Below are 17,749 nucleotides of genomic sequence, written 5' to 3' on the forward strand. Positions count from 1 at the left end.
CACCACAGGCTTAGTTTACTTAATCATTTTAGACATTGCTATTGTTCTGCAACATAGCAACACGTAAAATGCACATAGCCTACGTTCCTTCCTGTGATGGCGAACCAACAGAGCTTCCAGTTCCAAGAACAGCTCTCCAAAAGGACAGAAAAATCCCTTCACCACACCAACAAGGAAAACAATGCAGAGACTCAACCATGCATTTCTCCCAGCTGTTTGACCACAAAGTAAAATTCCCTTTAATATTTCCATTAAGAACAAAGGGGGACTAAACCATCTAAGCGGACTAAACCATAAAAATGCACTTATATATTTTTGATGTCCAAAGACTGCAATGAAACATGTAAATACAATATTTCAAATCCTTTAAACATATCCTCAATGTACAAAATGATTGTTACCAAACATTGCAAGCCAACTCTCCCTTTGTAGGCTAAATCTGTCCTGATGACTCTATATTTCACTTAAGGAGAGATATCTGATTATGACAATGATGGATCATTTTTTTCATAGAAAGAGAGCTATTGTAAAATAAGGATAGAGAACTTATGCTTTTCCATATACTGTTCAGAGCAGTGTGCATGCAAAGAATACAATACAGTCGCTTTCTGCAATGCCTGAAGCCTAAAGGATACCATTGCACTCTAAGTTCATGAAGCATTGACCTCTTTCAAACAATGATAGTATGTGTACCCCCAGGAATTGACATCCCCCCCAAAACATCATTTATTAGCTGCTGTATCAACCTTATTCGTGTGAGAGTTCCGTGTGTACCCCCCACCACCCCCTTTGAATGATGTGGTCCTGTCGACATCTCTTTAAGGAATAGAGAACAATGAATTTTCTATTTATGTGTGTATCATTCCCCTTTGGGCCCATTTTAAATCTATAAGTATTGTAGATTTTTTCTTATTGTCCAATAGTCATACTTGTTTTCCAAGGGCATATTAATGTGACAAGCCTTACTAGAACTCAGTGCGCAGGCATTGCTTCCGTCACATTCTGTCAGGGCTTCACATAAAATTAGGACCCAGGTACAAAGATCACACAGGGAGGTAGAGGTAAGTAAAATGATACAGTATGTCTTTACTGATGATATAATTGAAGATATAACAAGAAAGAAAAACGGAAAACCTCAAAACCAGGAAACACAAGGAACACTGGGAGAAAAACTGGGCACAAGGACTAGCAATGGGGAGAACATGCAAGACGACACAAAGACCAAGCATCGAACAGAGGAAAACCAGTAAATTAAATACACAGTGGACAGGTGAAGACAATCACAGGAAACAAGCAGACAAGTGTGGAATGAGGGAAACCAGTAATCCAAATAACAATCCAATGTAGATACGAGACAGGAAGCAGAGGGAAAAAACTGAACAGGGAATTCGTGGTTTGGAGCCGGAGCTGTGACACAGTCTGCTTGAATAATTCCCTCTTTGCTGAGTTTTTTAGACTGGTGATTTAGATTTCAGTACCATAAATCTGCATTTCTACAAACTGCATCTCTCTCATGAAGCTGGCCCATTTGTTTTGAAATCTGGACTTCTTTTTGTCTAAAGCAGCAGTATTAAGACAACATGTTGTCAGGAATCTCAGTTAAAATTTTGCAATAAAATATTGGTCTTATAAGTTTATTCATTTTCAATTTTAAAGTTTCAAAGTTTGGAAAAGTAATAATGTAGGACCAAGGAGATACACACAGAGATACAGAATTAGACTGACCCTTCAAACACACAAGGTTTAAACCCATAATAGAACATGTAATCATGGCTTTTCAAGCTCCTTATTGAAAATTATAACTTTTATTTTTATCACTGAAGCAAAAAGGTGAGCACTAAATGGAAACAAATTCACACTTTCCATTGATTTAAAACAAAGCTGAAAATACAGATGCAATCTATAGCTGTGGTCTTTCAGAGAGTCTTGAACGAGAGCAAATTTATGTGGGAGTGACAAATGACCCAAAAACAATGGTATTCATTTGCATACAATAAAACATATGTTTTGAATGCACTGGTTCACTTGTTTTCACATGCAATTAATTACCTGTAGTCTATTTGAAATGTATCCATCCACCCATCCACTATCTACATGACCATATTGCTGTGAGGGGACTATTTTAAATGCATATTTCAAATACATGTCATTAATAGCTCCCATCACCATATTGCAAATATATGTGTATGTACAAATAAAAATATCCTGGTTTCCTTCCTATCAATATGTTTTTGTTTTTTTTTGCTTTCCATCTGTTAACACTGCTGGTGTTTTGTTATCCAGATATCAGATTTGCTTCTCCCCTAGTCATTTAGAGTAATATTAACCATTCATAAATGAAGCAGTCTCATAATGTCTGTATGTGTCGGATATGATAGAATGCATTCATTCATCTATAGTTAGTTACCCTGATGACTAATTGGGAGGGGAATGCTAACCAGAGGTGATACAGTTGATGATACAGATACAGATTTTTTTTTTTTTAATTTCAAGCGCATGTTCCTGCTACTGTTGCTACAATTGTGCATTATTTCAATCGTTCCCCACTGCCAAGATTAAACTAGGCTACCAAAGCTTCAACAAATCTGGCCAATTTGAGAAGCTTTCTTCTCACTGGCTTAATGTAGGCCTATTTATTCCTGTCACTCAAAAGGACCCGCAACATTAATTTTGTACCTTGGTGGTCTGTGTGGTCTAGAAGTCAGAATTTCACAGATTGCCTGGTGCAGCTGATCATCTGGCCAACATGAACAATGACCATACAAAACACAAGCAAGATGAGTTGCAGTGGGTTTTACCACAGACAGTCACAAGTATTATTTTACATAAACTGTAGCCTACTCAATCAATAAACATCAGGAGATGCATCTTAGTCACTTTCCCAACTTAATGTCAAACAGTTTTGGAATTATTAGCTAAATTATGCCAATCTGCAGCATACCTCAGCAGTAGGGAAAATGACCCATGGAGGAAACAGCATGGAATGATCACTGTCCCCATCAGTCCCTGCAATAATGATGTGTATTCCCTCAACCAACAGCAAGAGGTCACATACCCCTTCTGCCTGCATTACTGTAAAGATTGTTGATAACAGCGGATTTGTTGCCAAGCCAAACCTTTGGCAAGAAATAGCAATGCATTACTGATGTCAATCGATTCATCAAATATTATCTCACATCACATTCTAAACAAAACCCATTTTACAAAAAGTTAGAGTCCTTCATGACTGTAATTCCATAAAGCCAACCTTTAAACTTTAAGAGCAAAATATTTTTATCTGTCACTGTATAAAACCATGAACTCAGGGATGCTGGGTAGCTCACTTGGTATAAGTGAGAACCATGATCACCGATCAAACTAGTCCAGGCCAGTGCTGACTGGCCAGTGGCCCTGCAGGGGCAGTGCACAATTGCTTTGTATCACCCAATATATGGGATATGATATATGCGAGGGATTTAGTCAGTATAGCTGGGAGTGTTCATTGCTTGAGTGACCCCTGTTGTCCAACTGGGTGTCTGTGGCTTGCTCTGTGCACACGTGTATGATTGGGTCTCCGCTGCCCTTTATGCTGCAGTGTGAAAAGAAGCAGCTGGCTGGAACCACGGGCTTCAGAGGACTGTGAGTTGTCTTCACTGTCCAAAGCAGGCTGCAGGGGGCATATGTGAGCACATTTGTACATAGTTCACAAATTGGACATTACAAATTCAGGTGGGATTGGTGATGCCAAAAAAAGAAATAAACACTATGAGCAATGCAAATGGTGTTTCAGAATAAAGAAACATGCTGCAAGAAGTGAATATATGCACTCTCCTTGCCAGTGGTGGTGCAATGTTCTTTCCAGAGCAGTAGTTGTGTTGCTTGACAGCCCACAAAGCCTAATTATTTGTTCTGAACAGGAAGACAAGGCAGCACAGGCACTGATTCCTACAACTGGTGTTGGGAAACTTTCTCACAGTCTAAATGTTGAATAATGCATTACAACTATTGTATCATTATTATACTTAAAAGTAATAACAATAATTCTTTGCATTTATATAGCGCTTTTCTCAGTGAAGGAGAAACTCACCTCCGCTACCACCAATGTGCAGCATCCACCTGGGTGATGCACGGCAGCCATTTTACACCAGACACTGACCACAAATCAGCTGAGGTGAAGACACAGAGAACAATTTTTAGCCAATTAAATTAGTGGATGATTAGGTGTCAGGTTGAGAGAGCCAGGTTGAGAATTTAGCCTAGACACTAAGGAACCCCTGCTCTTTGCAGTGAGGGTCACAAGATCTTTTAATGACCACCGGGAGTCAGGACCTCTAGTTTAATGTCTCAGCTGAAAGATGGAATCACTTACAACACAGTGTCGGTTTATTTGACCAAAGGGAAGATCGCCCCCTACTGGCCCACGAACACCATTTCCAGCAGAAACTTCGTTTTCCCAGGCGGTCTCCAAAAGTATCTGAACACCCCTTGGTCTGGGGCTGTTTTCCATGGTTTGGGCAAAGCCCCTTAGTCCCAGTGAAGGCAAATCTTAATTCTAAAGCATGCAAAGACATTCTAGATGATTCTGTGCTGTCCCAACAGTTTGAGGAAGGCCCTTTCCTGTTTCGGCATGACAATGCTCCCGGGCACACAGCGAGGTCCATGTAGAAGTTGTTTTGTGGAGAACAGAGTTAAAGAACTTGACTGGCCTGCACAGAGCCCTGACCTCAACCCCATCCAACATTTTTGAGATCAACCGGAAAGCCAACTGTGAGTCAGGCCTAATTGCCCACTAGTGCCTGACCTCACTAATGCTCTTCTGGCTGAATGGAAGCAAAGCCCTTTAGTAATGCTCCAACATCTAGTATAAAGTATTCCCAGAAAAGTGGCAGTTGTTATAGCAGCAAAGGGTGGACCAACTTCATATTATTGCCCATAATTTTGAATGAGATGTTGGATGTCAGGTGTCCACATACTTTTGGCCATATAGTGTAGCTTCATCCATTCAGCAGGAGTAGGGTATATGGTGGTATGGCTGCTGGCTGGACAACTGCTAAACTTGTAAATCTAAATTACCCTGAATCCCAGGTTTACATACCTATATAGTGCATTTGGGATACAGTTCATGCCATGCAGCAAAATTAATCTTGTGCCAATTAAAGGCAGTCACGGAATAAAAATCAGTTTAGTATAATACATATAATGACTACATCTGGGATACATTTTCATAAAGCATCACTGTAAGTTATGATGACATTCTGCCTTCAATTTTGGCTTTGATCAGTTAGAATACAAGATATGATCACGCAGAGGTAATGGTGGTGACATCTGTGTATGTAATATATATTTTTTGTTGTTGTTTTTATAATACACATGCATTGCTATTCTGCAAATTCAGACTGCATGTGATCTACCTGAAGGCTTTGAATGCTAAAGATAAATTAATATTCAGTCCAGGTTTGTTTAGTTACAACCCCCAGTCATGAGTGCCACACAAAATTGCAATTGTTTTCCGTGGGCGTTTTATTTTTTTTCGGTGATGGTCACACACGTGTATAAGTGGTCTTTGAAGCATTCCAACCCCTGAGCTTATTTCTCCCTGCGAACAAAATAGAAGAATAATTGCTTTGCAATGCTCACTTTTGTTGTTGGTTTTAGATTCACTGTCAAACACCGTGTGAACATCATGGTATACCAAATACTGTCAGTCCTTGTGGTCATCAGACAAACACTGGCAATACCATCACAGCTGATTGGCTGTCATGTGCCTTATGGGGGATAATGGGGGTTGATGTGACAGCAGCGTTGTCATGCGACGTGTGAGAACACACCAAATGGGTCAGACAGACACTGGGCTGGCACTCAGGGGGGCCACCAGGGATGAGACAGAAGGCTGGCACTGCCAAGACACCACGAAACTGTGGTTATGCCAGGCAATAAGTCTGTCACTTCCATACAGGAGCCTGGCCAGACTGTGTTGGCAGTTGCCATGGAAACAAAGTGCTTGCAACAGCAGGAACGTTCTATCAGATAAAAGGTGGGGCTATGACTTGTGCATCGGTAGAAGCAACCCACTCTACACACACACACACAAACACACATACACACACACACACAGAGCTTCCTCCATGACTGTGGAACTAAGCATCTGGGTTTAACATCTGGGTTCAACACTGGCCTTTTGGTTCACTGCATAGCTATGAGATAGGAAATCAAAATAGAAGTCTCAGGTCATATAATATTTCAGCTATGCATATAATAATAATAATAATAATAATATTAATATTATTATTCAGTGACAGTACACTATTATATTGAATGTTTTACCTTTCTTATTGTATCAAAAAAACAACGCAACAACAAATGAAAGCGTTGTGATGTGGCTAAGGATTTTTCTGCATGTTCTCTGATGTGGTATTACAGCTTGGGATGGTAATATTCCAGCTCACACTAAATCTTCTACCAATCTAAATTGACTATTCTTATTTATTTCATGAAATGGTGGTTGGTAGACAGGCACAAGTCAAGTGTGCCAGTTGCAAATCAAGCCTAAATGAAAGGCAAAGAGGATCCAAGCCCTAGAGAGCAGAGCTGCAGACTATGCAGTATAAACTGAGATACCATTTCAATATTTCCATGAGCCAATGAGACTTCAAATGGAGCAGCTAATATTTCTCTCTGTATTTCCCTTTTCACATCACCAATCTTTTAAATCTTTTAAATGTTCTGCTACCAAGCTGCACATCAGAGAATATAGCCTCCAAAGTGCAGGCAGGGATTTTCACTACTTCATAAAAAACCATAATCTAAGTATATATTTAGATTAATATCAGTCTACCCAGGTAACTATATATGATTTATTGCATTAAGAAGAAAATATATATGTACAAAACTAAACAAAGTAACATTAGCAAATTAATATTGATTAATATGAAAATTTTCAGAATTACTGGAAGATATTTAGATATTGAATCAGAAGCTAGGATCACCCTAGCATGTGTTAGCCTAATTCATTTGTTACCTGTTTTTAAGCGTACCATTGATGCAAGTTCTCTCACAATGCCGGCATAGAAATGTTTAACAATCTCCTTATCAAAATCTCAATCTAAGTAAAGATTTCATCATTTTACAGTTATCCTGTCTGACATCTTTAGGAATGTCAATCCTGCTGTTTGATACAATATCCCTTTGAAATCCAGCAAAATTTTTGATATAGTACAAGTGTATTGGATGACAAAATCATGTTGTAGTGAGAATATTTTTTTAAATATTATTTATTTTATTTTTATCGAATGTCCCAAAATATAATATTTTTAAGATTAAGACGAGAGAACCAAGCCCCCAACCGGGGAAATAAATGAATTGCCTGATCTTAGGAGAATATGAAAAAAAATACAACTGAAGATCTGACTGTGAAATGTAGAAATCAATGATAAAAAAAGGTTACATCTCTGATGTAAAGTAGCAATCTGTCTAGTTCTTTAATGCAGATATTGCTGAGAATAGTGCAGATCATTTATTTGATTTCAATTAATTATTTAAAATTCTTTAGAACCACATACACGTGCAATAATTAAATTTAACAAAGACATTTAGATTTGAAATAATTTCAGAATTAGTCCCACCATTCAAGCAACAGAATGTTAAATAAACAGAGTACACATATTTTGCTATTTATGTTAAAATTAAAAATTACTCATTTAGCAATTAGATATAATAACTACATGCAATATTTAGACCACCATTCCGTAGTGATCAATGCAACCGAACATTTAATGACCATCGACATTCAGGACCTTGGTTTTAAAAGCTATTTAGCACTGTTCCATTTTGCAATCCAGGCATTTTATTTCTTTTTCTTGCTCTGTTGCTCTCTGTATTTGAGCAGTAAGTCAGAGACTAAAGGCAAAGCAGGAGATTGCCAAAATGCTTCTCTAAGCATGTTACTCAAACTTACTGTGAGAGTAAAGAATCTGGGCACTACACCAGCTGTGTCCCAGCAGTAAAGTCTAATGAAATGAAGGAGCCCCATTCTGTCGGAGCTGCCATGCTGTCCAATCATCACCTTCTGCCAGACATCTCTCTGCAGGTTCAATGTTGAAAGACTACAGTATTTTTATAGATCGGAGGAAGTGGGGATGTGAGGTCAGAGGAGAAATACATTATGTTTGCACAAAAAAAAAAATATATATATATATATATATATATATGTCACAGTCAACCTTTCTTCACGGGCAAGCACACCATCCACAGCGCTATCAATAAATTCATTAATTCATTAAGGTGGGAGGAGGCTACAAATTTTTTCCAAAATGGATTTATGCTACAGTAACCACAGGGGGGAAATTATACGTGTGACCACGTGTGGGTTTCCCAAAATAAATACATTCATGAATACATAAATAAATGCATGCATTTATTAATTAATAAATAAGGTGTTTATGTGCTCTCTCGGGTCCTATAAGAAATTGAAACTGAGGCCTGGCAGCATCTGCCAGCAGAGTCCTGCTGGTTTCACAGAGGCTGAGGAAGCAGGAATGAATAAAAGAGCAAGGTTTGTCTGCCCCAAAATCCCCTCGGCCCCATTGAGCTCCAACAACAGCTGCTTTGCGGGCCTAGCCGATCGCATGCAGCCACAGTGGGATGCAGAGCACATTTTGGGAGGGTTCTAATGAGATGATTTGTGGATACTTTCGCCTGTCCCCGCGGACAAATATTTTGATTGTTGAGATCATTTGTACTGGGTTGTTAATTAAGGAAACCGTCAAGTTTGCTGTCTGCTCCAGACTCTGGATGGATGGTAAGGAGAAGCAACAAAATGTGGGGCTTCTATCTTCTACCTCTCTCCTGGGTAGGCCCAGTTAAGCTTGCTTGTTCTGTATGCATATAACAGTGAGCTTTAAGAATAAACTTCTAAATAAATAATAGTGAGAAAAAAAGAAAAAAAGGTGAAACTATACATGTCTTGGATCATACACTCACACTTGTCCACAAGTGTGCAAAATCTGAGGGTGATATGCAGAACTAAAGATCAATGAAGCAAAATGTAAACAGTGTACCCTGGTCTCCTTTAATGTCTCTAAATATATCCAAAATGTTTAAATTGTGCATTGCTGTAAATCATAACATAATAATCTATTTCATGACAAATAAACAGTTTTGATGATACTCCCTTATGCATAATGTTCAAGTGGAAATGACTATCTTTTCATCAGTACAGGAGTTTAAGATATCGCGGGGTCCAAAACCTCTCCAAAAATGAATAAAATGCTTTTTATCCATTATAAAGCACATACACTTGCCCCTTATGATGGTTTTAGATAAAACATTGATATCACATTGAACAATTATCCAAAATAATGTGGCACACTGTGGTAATGTGTAATTATTCACTCTTGTATGCTTTTCTGCACTCTGACAATATGCAACTTCTTTTGTTGCATGGGGATGGAATGACCTTTTGAAAATGTTACCATTTATGATCACTCCAAGGAAAATGTAATGTTCATCTAACACACATAAAATTTAAATGAGTATTTTGTATGCCTCTGGTGAGAAGTACATCCCATGGAGATCCTAATACTCCACATTATGTACAAAATATTTCAATAAAATAATAAAGGCTTAGGGTTAAGGCCTATGCCTCACCAACTGGCCAGATGTTGGGGACAGTGTAGGGGAAGCAGAAGCAGCAGCAGTAGCATGAGGTCCAGGAACAAATAAAAATAAATAAGGAAGATTAAGATTAATGATGACTGTGCCCTTTAAGACCACTGGAAGCACACAAATGCAACTACCCCCACCACATACACCTATGAGAATATGAAAGAATCAGTAAAAATATGTTAACAAGAAAGCAAACATTGCATAGCGATCAAAACCTATACAAACCCCTGTCTCCCCAGCCAAGGTCAGACACAGTGACAGCTATCTATAATGTGCAATACACAAACGTGGACATTGCATCTAAATCAAATTCGAAAAATACATTTTCAAAAAGATTCTCATCCACAGACACATGTACACATTTGTCAAAGTAAATTAAGAAATGTATTCACATAAAACAAAATAACTAAGCCTCTACTCCAGAGACATGGATTTAGTCTGATCATGTGCATTGCTCAAAACTCAGAACAGTGCTCTGGAGATTGGTGGAGAAAAAAATGTATGGTTGCACTGCAACGGTTTACTTTAGGGCCCTGGGGATCAGTGAGGGAGCACAATTAAGCTTTCCAGCAACTCTGACCTGTATTACTCTGAGAAATTACAAAGAGAATTCATGAGTATTACACCTTTGAATGGTAACTGACCTTCTTTACTCTTTTTGAAAAAAAAAAAAAAAACCTTCTCCAAGACATCTATCAGAAAAGCAGACTGAGATGTTAAAATTATTTTTTAAATCATAAAGATTTTATTTTCCACATTCCCTAGAGGGCAGGGCTGTACATAAGAATATTGAATCAGTTGTACAGTTTCCTTCCCACTGCCTTCAGCCTAAGCAATGCACTCATCACACTGTACCATATATCCAGTTTAGCCATATATTTACTGGGTTTCATTGCACATGCACTATCTTACTCCCCTACATCAGTACAATGACTTTTTCCTTCCCTGGCTTGCTCTCAGTCACCCTTTCATAAATGTGTCTAAAACCCAAAAGCAATTACTTATTCGGCTGTCAGTGCTGCTTTGTTTGTCTGTGATTTGTGAGGGCTTTACTGCATTCAGATGATGTCTATTGTTTGGGACCAGCAAACACGAGAATGAGGCATAAAACCTCTGCAGGCAGTCAGCAGGCACACTCAGCTATCAGCATCCCTAAATCTCTTTGTGGATCGCTCAAGCTATCAGAATAGGTTTAGCAATAAAAGTGTCACCAGCCCCCCATTACAGTAGAATCAGATTTATTTATTTATATGAAAGGAAGAGAGTAAGGGGGGGACTCAGAGTTAGTAATTAGTTTGGATGCTACCTAAGCTACTCCCAGGTTTAGAGCAAAATAATATTGACAATACATGACTAGAATGAAGCTATTCATCAACACTTGGAAGAAAGCCACGAATGCTCATATTGTATAACGCAATTCCACTACCCATTACAAGTAATATGTTATAATGCCATTTAGTTATAAATGTTGACTTAAGTGATTGGCTCATATATAATGTTTCTTAATGAAGTGGTATCTAATGAAAAGGTGAGTGCTTCCAAATTGAAAAATATGGCACACAAGACAGAAACATTCATCGTTGTGATATTAGACAGCTGTCTCAGCTGTGAGTATTGTCACTTTGTATTAATTTTTTAAAAACCAACTTTAGCCATCAGGACTTCTTCAATAATAATAATAATAATAATAATAATAATAATGTGGTGGTGGTGGTGGTGAGAGAAGTAGTAAAATCATTCATCTCCAGACATGACTTTATTATTTGGAATATTTAGAAAATATGGTGATCAGTGTTGCTTGAAACTACTATACTGCACTGTATGGTGCTGTAGTGCAGAATTTAAAAAATGAAAATGGCCAGCTAGCAGTCTAATTAAAAAAAAAATACAAACTAGCTGGTAAGTCTGCTATGATGGTGTCATGTCAGCTAGTTTGCCTTTGCCACAAATGTCTCATGTCCTTCAAAAATATTTTGCCAACAAAACTGCAGACTGATTCTTCATAAACAAGGGAAATGATAAAGCCATTTGCCATTTAGCTGCACCTAAAGCCAGCAAGTTCTACCAAAATGGCATTGGCTCAATACACAAAAACCTTTCAAATGACCTAACGTATGAGCTCCCGCCGAAGGAAGGAAGAAATCCTACTGTGGTTCTTTGACTCAATCTTACATGCACACGTTTAATTCAAGCGTGATCCATGCCATGTTTGTCTGACAAGTCTGAATAAAGATTGTTTTGCTGGAGCTGATGACACAGGAGAGAGGTTAATGACGATGCAGAGGCTGACACTTACGCTGACCCCATCTACTGTATGAGGGTGCCCTTTGATATTACTGTACAGTCAACCTTACAACAGCAGCATTGGGCAGTCATCTACCCTGAGAGGGGAAACGTGTGAATAACCAGACTCATCTGAGCAATTACAGTTTTGACATCAGATAAATGCATAAGCTAACTGGCAGGATGCAAGTTGGCCAAGTATCACTCTAAGGGATATTTGACGTTTTATTATTACCACTTGTCAGAACATTTTCTAAAAACGTTAGCACTCCTTACCACATTTGCCTTGGTACAAGAACCTGCATTTGGGTCATTTTATGAGACATTTGAATATTATCTTAGAACCCAGTTGGTTGTAATCTATAAAATGAATTAGGAGATGCATTATCACTGTAACCAACTTTGCATGCATTATCACTGTAATTATATTATACATAGTGGCATATAAAGCCAGCACAATAGCACACATTAAATGCATTAAATGTATAATGTTGCAGGAGGAACAGGAGCAATAGGAGCATAGGTGTAGAACATTCTGTACCACCACGATTAACAGCCTAGGTACAATAATAATTTTAAATTTATACATAATGCCAAACTATTATCCGTGACTATGGCAAATTGCCATGCAGAGTATATGTGCGTGATTGTGTGTGTGCAAATGCATGTTTGTGTCACGATAAATAATTAGGATCAGTTTAATAACTGGCGTTCTGACCTCTTCACAGCCAGAGTGGAGTATGTTTTCCCCAACGACTCCCTAATTGCAAGATATGTGCTCTATTTGAGGGGCTAATATCTGCAGGGTTTTATGTGACTGACAAAATGCTCCGCAGTTTCAGGCTGCTAAAGGCTGTAAATGTCAGCCTTGTTGTTTTTACTCTCTGTGAATTCACTCTCAAAATGCCACTGTGTATGTGTGTGAGAGAGAGAGAGAGAGAGGCAGGTAGGGGGAGAGAGAGAGGGAGGGAGAGAGAGAGAGGGAGAAAGAGAGAGAGAGGCAGGTAGGGGGAGAGAGAGAGGGGGAGAGAGAGAGAGGCAGGTAGGGGGAGAGAGGGAGAGAGAGAGAGAGAGAGAGAGAGAGAGAGAGAGAGAGAGAAATTACAGAATCATTTTACAAGATATGAATATTTTTTTTTGTTCTCCCTGTAAAAGCCAGTGCAGTATATTTTCATGTACTATGCTAACAAACAAATAAACATTTGATCACAAGACATGAATAGTTTGGCAGACAGAATGATTTTAGCTAGTATACATTTATATTATGTATAATGCGTTGTATATATGGCTTATATTTTTCATATTCTTTATAGCCCTTATAGTCTATATTGATAGTGAATGTCTCATTTTCAGTTAGCAACAGACTCCCCAGTCCAGGAACAGCAGTACTGATCTTGATTTTACACCACTTTTATTGTGTCATAGCTGATGGATTACATTTTTCAGCAACAACGGTCTGCCAGAAACCAACCCCGTTAGTTAATCCAGAAGTCTATGGCCTTACAGATTAAATACCTATAAAAAATAAATAAATAATTCCCTCATGGCCCTTATTTGAATGATTTTAAACTTTCATCTCTGCTATCTAAACTGAAGTTTCACTTATTTATTTATTTAGTCAGATATAATGAACGGACTGGCGCAGTAGAAGTTGGGTAGGGGGTTATGGATGATATGAGAAATTTAACTGAAGGTTTTTCTGATAATATTGTTGAAAAAGAATGTTAGAATTTCAGACTTGGGAGAAGGCCAAAAAGCCTTTAGTTAGATTTTTTTTTATGTCAAGAATTTGTGACATTAAATGAAACACACAATTCACATGCTTACTTGTATTGATGCTGAAAGACAGATGTGGGCATGTTCTCAGTATCAAATATGGCTTGGAATGAGAACTAAATGCACTTATATAAATGGCACTTCTGAGAGCATTGATTTTGTCCTCATTAATTAAATAGCTATTAGTATTACTTATTAATAGTTATTCTTGACAAAAACCAATACAAGACGGTGACAATCTCAGATAAAGTAGTCTGTCCAAGTACAGAGAGCGGGGAAAAAAAAAAAAAAACCTTCACGAAGACCAGTCAATCAATGTAGTACATCAAAAGCTTTACTTTTAATTGACCTCCTTTGAGATGACAACTTCTAAGACAGCTGAGCCAATGCTATTGTAATACTTTCCATCTGAAGTGTCATGAATATGCTTTAATCTTTAAGCTGTTTCAAATCAACAAACTCATTCCAGAATAACAATGTTATCCCCAGAAACACCTTTCTTAAATATCAATGAGATTTCTAGGAGCATTAACAATATAAACATCCACATATGGAAATGTGCGCACACATGCGGGCATGCATGTGCACACACTTTTTTTCCCCCTGTTACATGACAGAACACCTCACGGTTTTCATTTGCAATTCCATTTTTTAAATCACCAATATATGTGTCATACTATAGGCACCAAATAAATGAATTAAAACAGAATACAAACAACTAAATTCTTTTTTTTTTTTTAAATAAATGCTTTATATGGTTCTCATTTTTATGTTTTTAGAGAAATAAAATGGAAAAGTATCCCTAAAAATTGTATGTCAGGTGGCATATGCAGCTACTAGCACTAGCCCTATGCAGTGATGCACCACTCGGTCTGTAATCTATTGCTGTCTGTGCCTGGGCTAACTATAGCCTACAGTCCTGCGGGATGGCATATAATTGTACACAGGTTACACCCATCACTGTTGCATAGGAGTCACCGCTCTTGCTGACTAGGTGCCTACAGTCTGCTTTTTGCAGATATGTAAGTGGTGCAAGTCCACAACTGGTGGACTGGATATGAAAACTGAAGTGAAAAGATGCTAGACTGCTCTTTCCTGAATGCATGAAAGAAACTGCTGCCATTTAGCACACCCAAAATATGATTGGGCTTTCCCAGAAAAAAATACTAATACTACTAACAATGCTTTCCTATTTGGGAGAAAATAATAAATAAAAAAATGTGAGATTAAATTTTTCCGACAGGTAAACATTTATGACTGCATTAATAAAAATCATATTATTGTTGCAATACTGATCTGTGTTCTCATGTATTATACATTTAATTAACAGTGAAGACTGACTTTGAAAACGACATAATGAGCACCATGTGTAGCCTATGCATTTTTTGCTTGGGGATGTGCTGGCATCTGACCACATGTGCTAGATATATAAAGGGTCAGCCGGAAGTCTGCAGTTTCCCATAAAGGAACCAAATGAACACTGCATTTTATTTTACCTCCACTCCAAAGATGAATAAGAAAACGGAGTGAAAGAAAGCAGATATACATTTTTTCATCAGCTCTCCAGAAGTTCAATTATACTTTTTTAATGTGTCTAAAAACTATCACACTCTTGCAACAGCATTTTATAATCATTAAAACTCTTCTCCTAGTATCATTATCCAAATATCAACTCATCAGAGGGAAGGCATGAGGGCTTGTAAAGTTGGGGGGGGGGGGGGGTGGTGACAATCAGCCGCCAACTGAGCATCATCATTATGGCTGTTGGGAGGATGGAAATGCTGTTATGAATAAATGGCTTTAACCCTCGGGTTGTGTTTATGTCACGCTTCTATTGTGTGTTCCCATCATAAATTGGGCAGCCCATTTTAACTGTTTATGAAGGAATCATAAAGCATGAATTATCACCTAATGTTGTGTTACACCTTTTAACCAACTTCATTCACAGTTATCTCAAGTTTGACATCTTTTAGGAATTTTTGGTCTATAGAACTCATTTATCTAAAATTACACCACTCATTTTTGAGTAAAATAAGCACAATGTATGTATTACGTTAACTTTCATAAAGACCAGTGGAAAACCTGTTATTTATTTATTTATCACAAAGTGATTATCACAGACCGGTATGGGTCAAAGTTTTGAAATGGTGCCACATAATGACATTTGCTGTGTTCCTGGTCAAAACTGACAATCTCAAGGAGAAGGAAGAGTCATAACACCAAAATTTATGTCCAAATTTGTGAATCATTGTGTTCTTGAGATTCTCGCAATTGATGATTTTACAGGAGAGACAAGAAATAATGCTACTACTCACAGGGGCATTAAAATAAAACACTATGACTGACAGCGCCTCTTATGGCATGACTGACTAACACGTAAATATGATCATGCTGCACAGAATGACTGTTTTGACCACATTACATGATTGAGGATGACTCATCCGCTATTTCGCTCAATGCTGGGCAATATACACACTGTGATTCATGACACCATGTGAGGTAATTGATAATTAGCAAATGGATAAACCTGTTGCTCTGAGATTGTTGGATCCTTTGTAAATTTCTGAAAATGCAATGCAACATTATTCTAGGCAGAGAACAATTATAAAAGGGCACACAGGCATCTCATTACCTGGAATTGCAGAGGTGGAACTGTCTATCATATGCACCTTTAGAGAGTAGGGAATTGGAATGCAACTCCCCCCCCTCCCCCCCAAAAAAATAAAAATAAACACCACCTATTAATTTTACTTTATTTGACTTAGCTCAAAACACACACAGAAAGTATACTTTATTTGGTTTTTTTTATTATTATAACTAATTATAAAACTGTTCTACTAATCAAAAGTAAAGGAACTTTGTTGATTGATGACAGAAAATATTAACAATGAGCTTTTTTCTCTTTGGTGTGTAAATGATGGAAGTGTCAAAATGGAAACCCAATTCATATCATGATGTAATCCTAAACTAATATATTGGATGCACCTGTCTCATTCATGGAGGCTTCTGTATTATCAGTGGTTTTACCGACAACAGAATGGTGACAGTGGGAGCCATTCTCCCTGATCTAGTTTACATTGACTTTTTCTGGCACCAGTGAGAAGAGAAAGAAGCCTTTGAAGATTAGGTTGTAAAAGGTTCAATAATTCCTTTTGTAGTAATGATTGTCGGCAACGTTAAAACAATTCCTAAAAAATACCTTTTGTATTCCTTGATTGATTGTCTGAGTCATGGCAGCTATTGATCTTAAGAGCCAGTATGAAAAAATGTGAGCTTTTTGCTGATGCTGCATGTGTTTTATTAGTTATTGCACTAGTGGGATGTATAGCCATTTTATAGGCAAAGATTGTAGCCAGTTGCATAGGCCGCAGCCAGTTAAAGTCCTGTACTGCCAGGCTAGAGTGCTCTGCTGTTTAATCAAATGCAAGATCCGTCTGTTCTAGATCCGTCCCACACTAAAATCGTGACATTGATGTCAGAAGTGGGTTTTGAAATTGAATAACTTTCATGCCTGTGTGAGAGACAGCCAGAGGGAATGAGTGAGCGGAAAAAGATGGCAACGCAGACAGCCACCCCACAGAGACACGGTGGGGCGGGGCTAATTGGTTTGCTACTGTGTGACACGGGGCCTCTCTCTCACTCCCCTGCCAGAGACAGCGGGTTCTGTATCTCACGCAGTGCTAGCAGAGCGTGCGTACCGGCTGCTGTGGCCTGCAGGAATCCACCTGGCAAGCCTACCGAGCCCGGATAGCAAGTCGGAGGCACGGGGTCGGGTCCGGCAGAGCCCCCGTTCCACAAGCCACAGGTAGAAGGAACTCTCCACTGGATTCCGCTCACTAGGCTAAGGAGCCAAGCTGCTAGCAGAGAGGAGGCTAACGGAGACGCTGGCTATGGCCAAGCAAGCGTGGGGAACTCTACAAGGGGAAGTGCACCGCTCAGCACAAGAGTGCTGCGGATCAATGAAAAAGGGGGCTGGAAAGCATACAGGAAAATCCCTTTTCTTTCTGAAACATCTCATCTAGCGTGTTGTCCCATACTGTAATGATAA

The 17,749-nt window shown here is 38.4% G+C and overlaps 1 protein-coding gene across 6 annotated transcripts in view; it reads right to left on the bottom strand.

Annotated features, from left to right (window-relative positions):
• The window catches only part of LOC135251192 (teneurin-1-like), a 361,745-nt gene that overhangs the window by 306,483 nt on the left and 37,513 nt on the right, over nucleotides 1-17,749 (bottom strand). The window contains exon 2 of one of the 6 annotated variants that reach the window (XM_064328371.1): nucleotides 4,067-4,145. The exons of the other annotated variants lie outside the window; for them this stretch is intronic. The gene's annotated coding sequence lies outside the window, so the exon portion shown is untranslated. The remainder of the gene's footprint in view (nucleotides 1-4,066; nucleotides 4,146-17,749) is intronic. 6 annotated transcript variants of the gene reach the window in all.

This window comes from Anguilla rostrata, chromosome 3, assembly GCF_018555375.3.
Source record: "Anguilla rostrata isolate EN2019 chromosome 3, ASM1855537v3, whole genome shotgun sequence".
Classification (NCBI taxonomy): domain Eukaryota; kingdom Metazoa; phylum Chordata; class Actinopteri; order Anguilliformes; family Anguillidae; genus Anguilla; species Anguilla rostrata.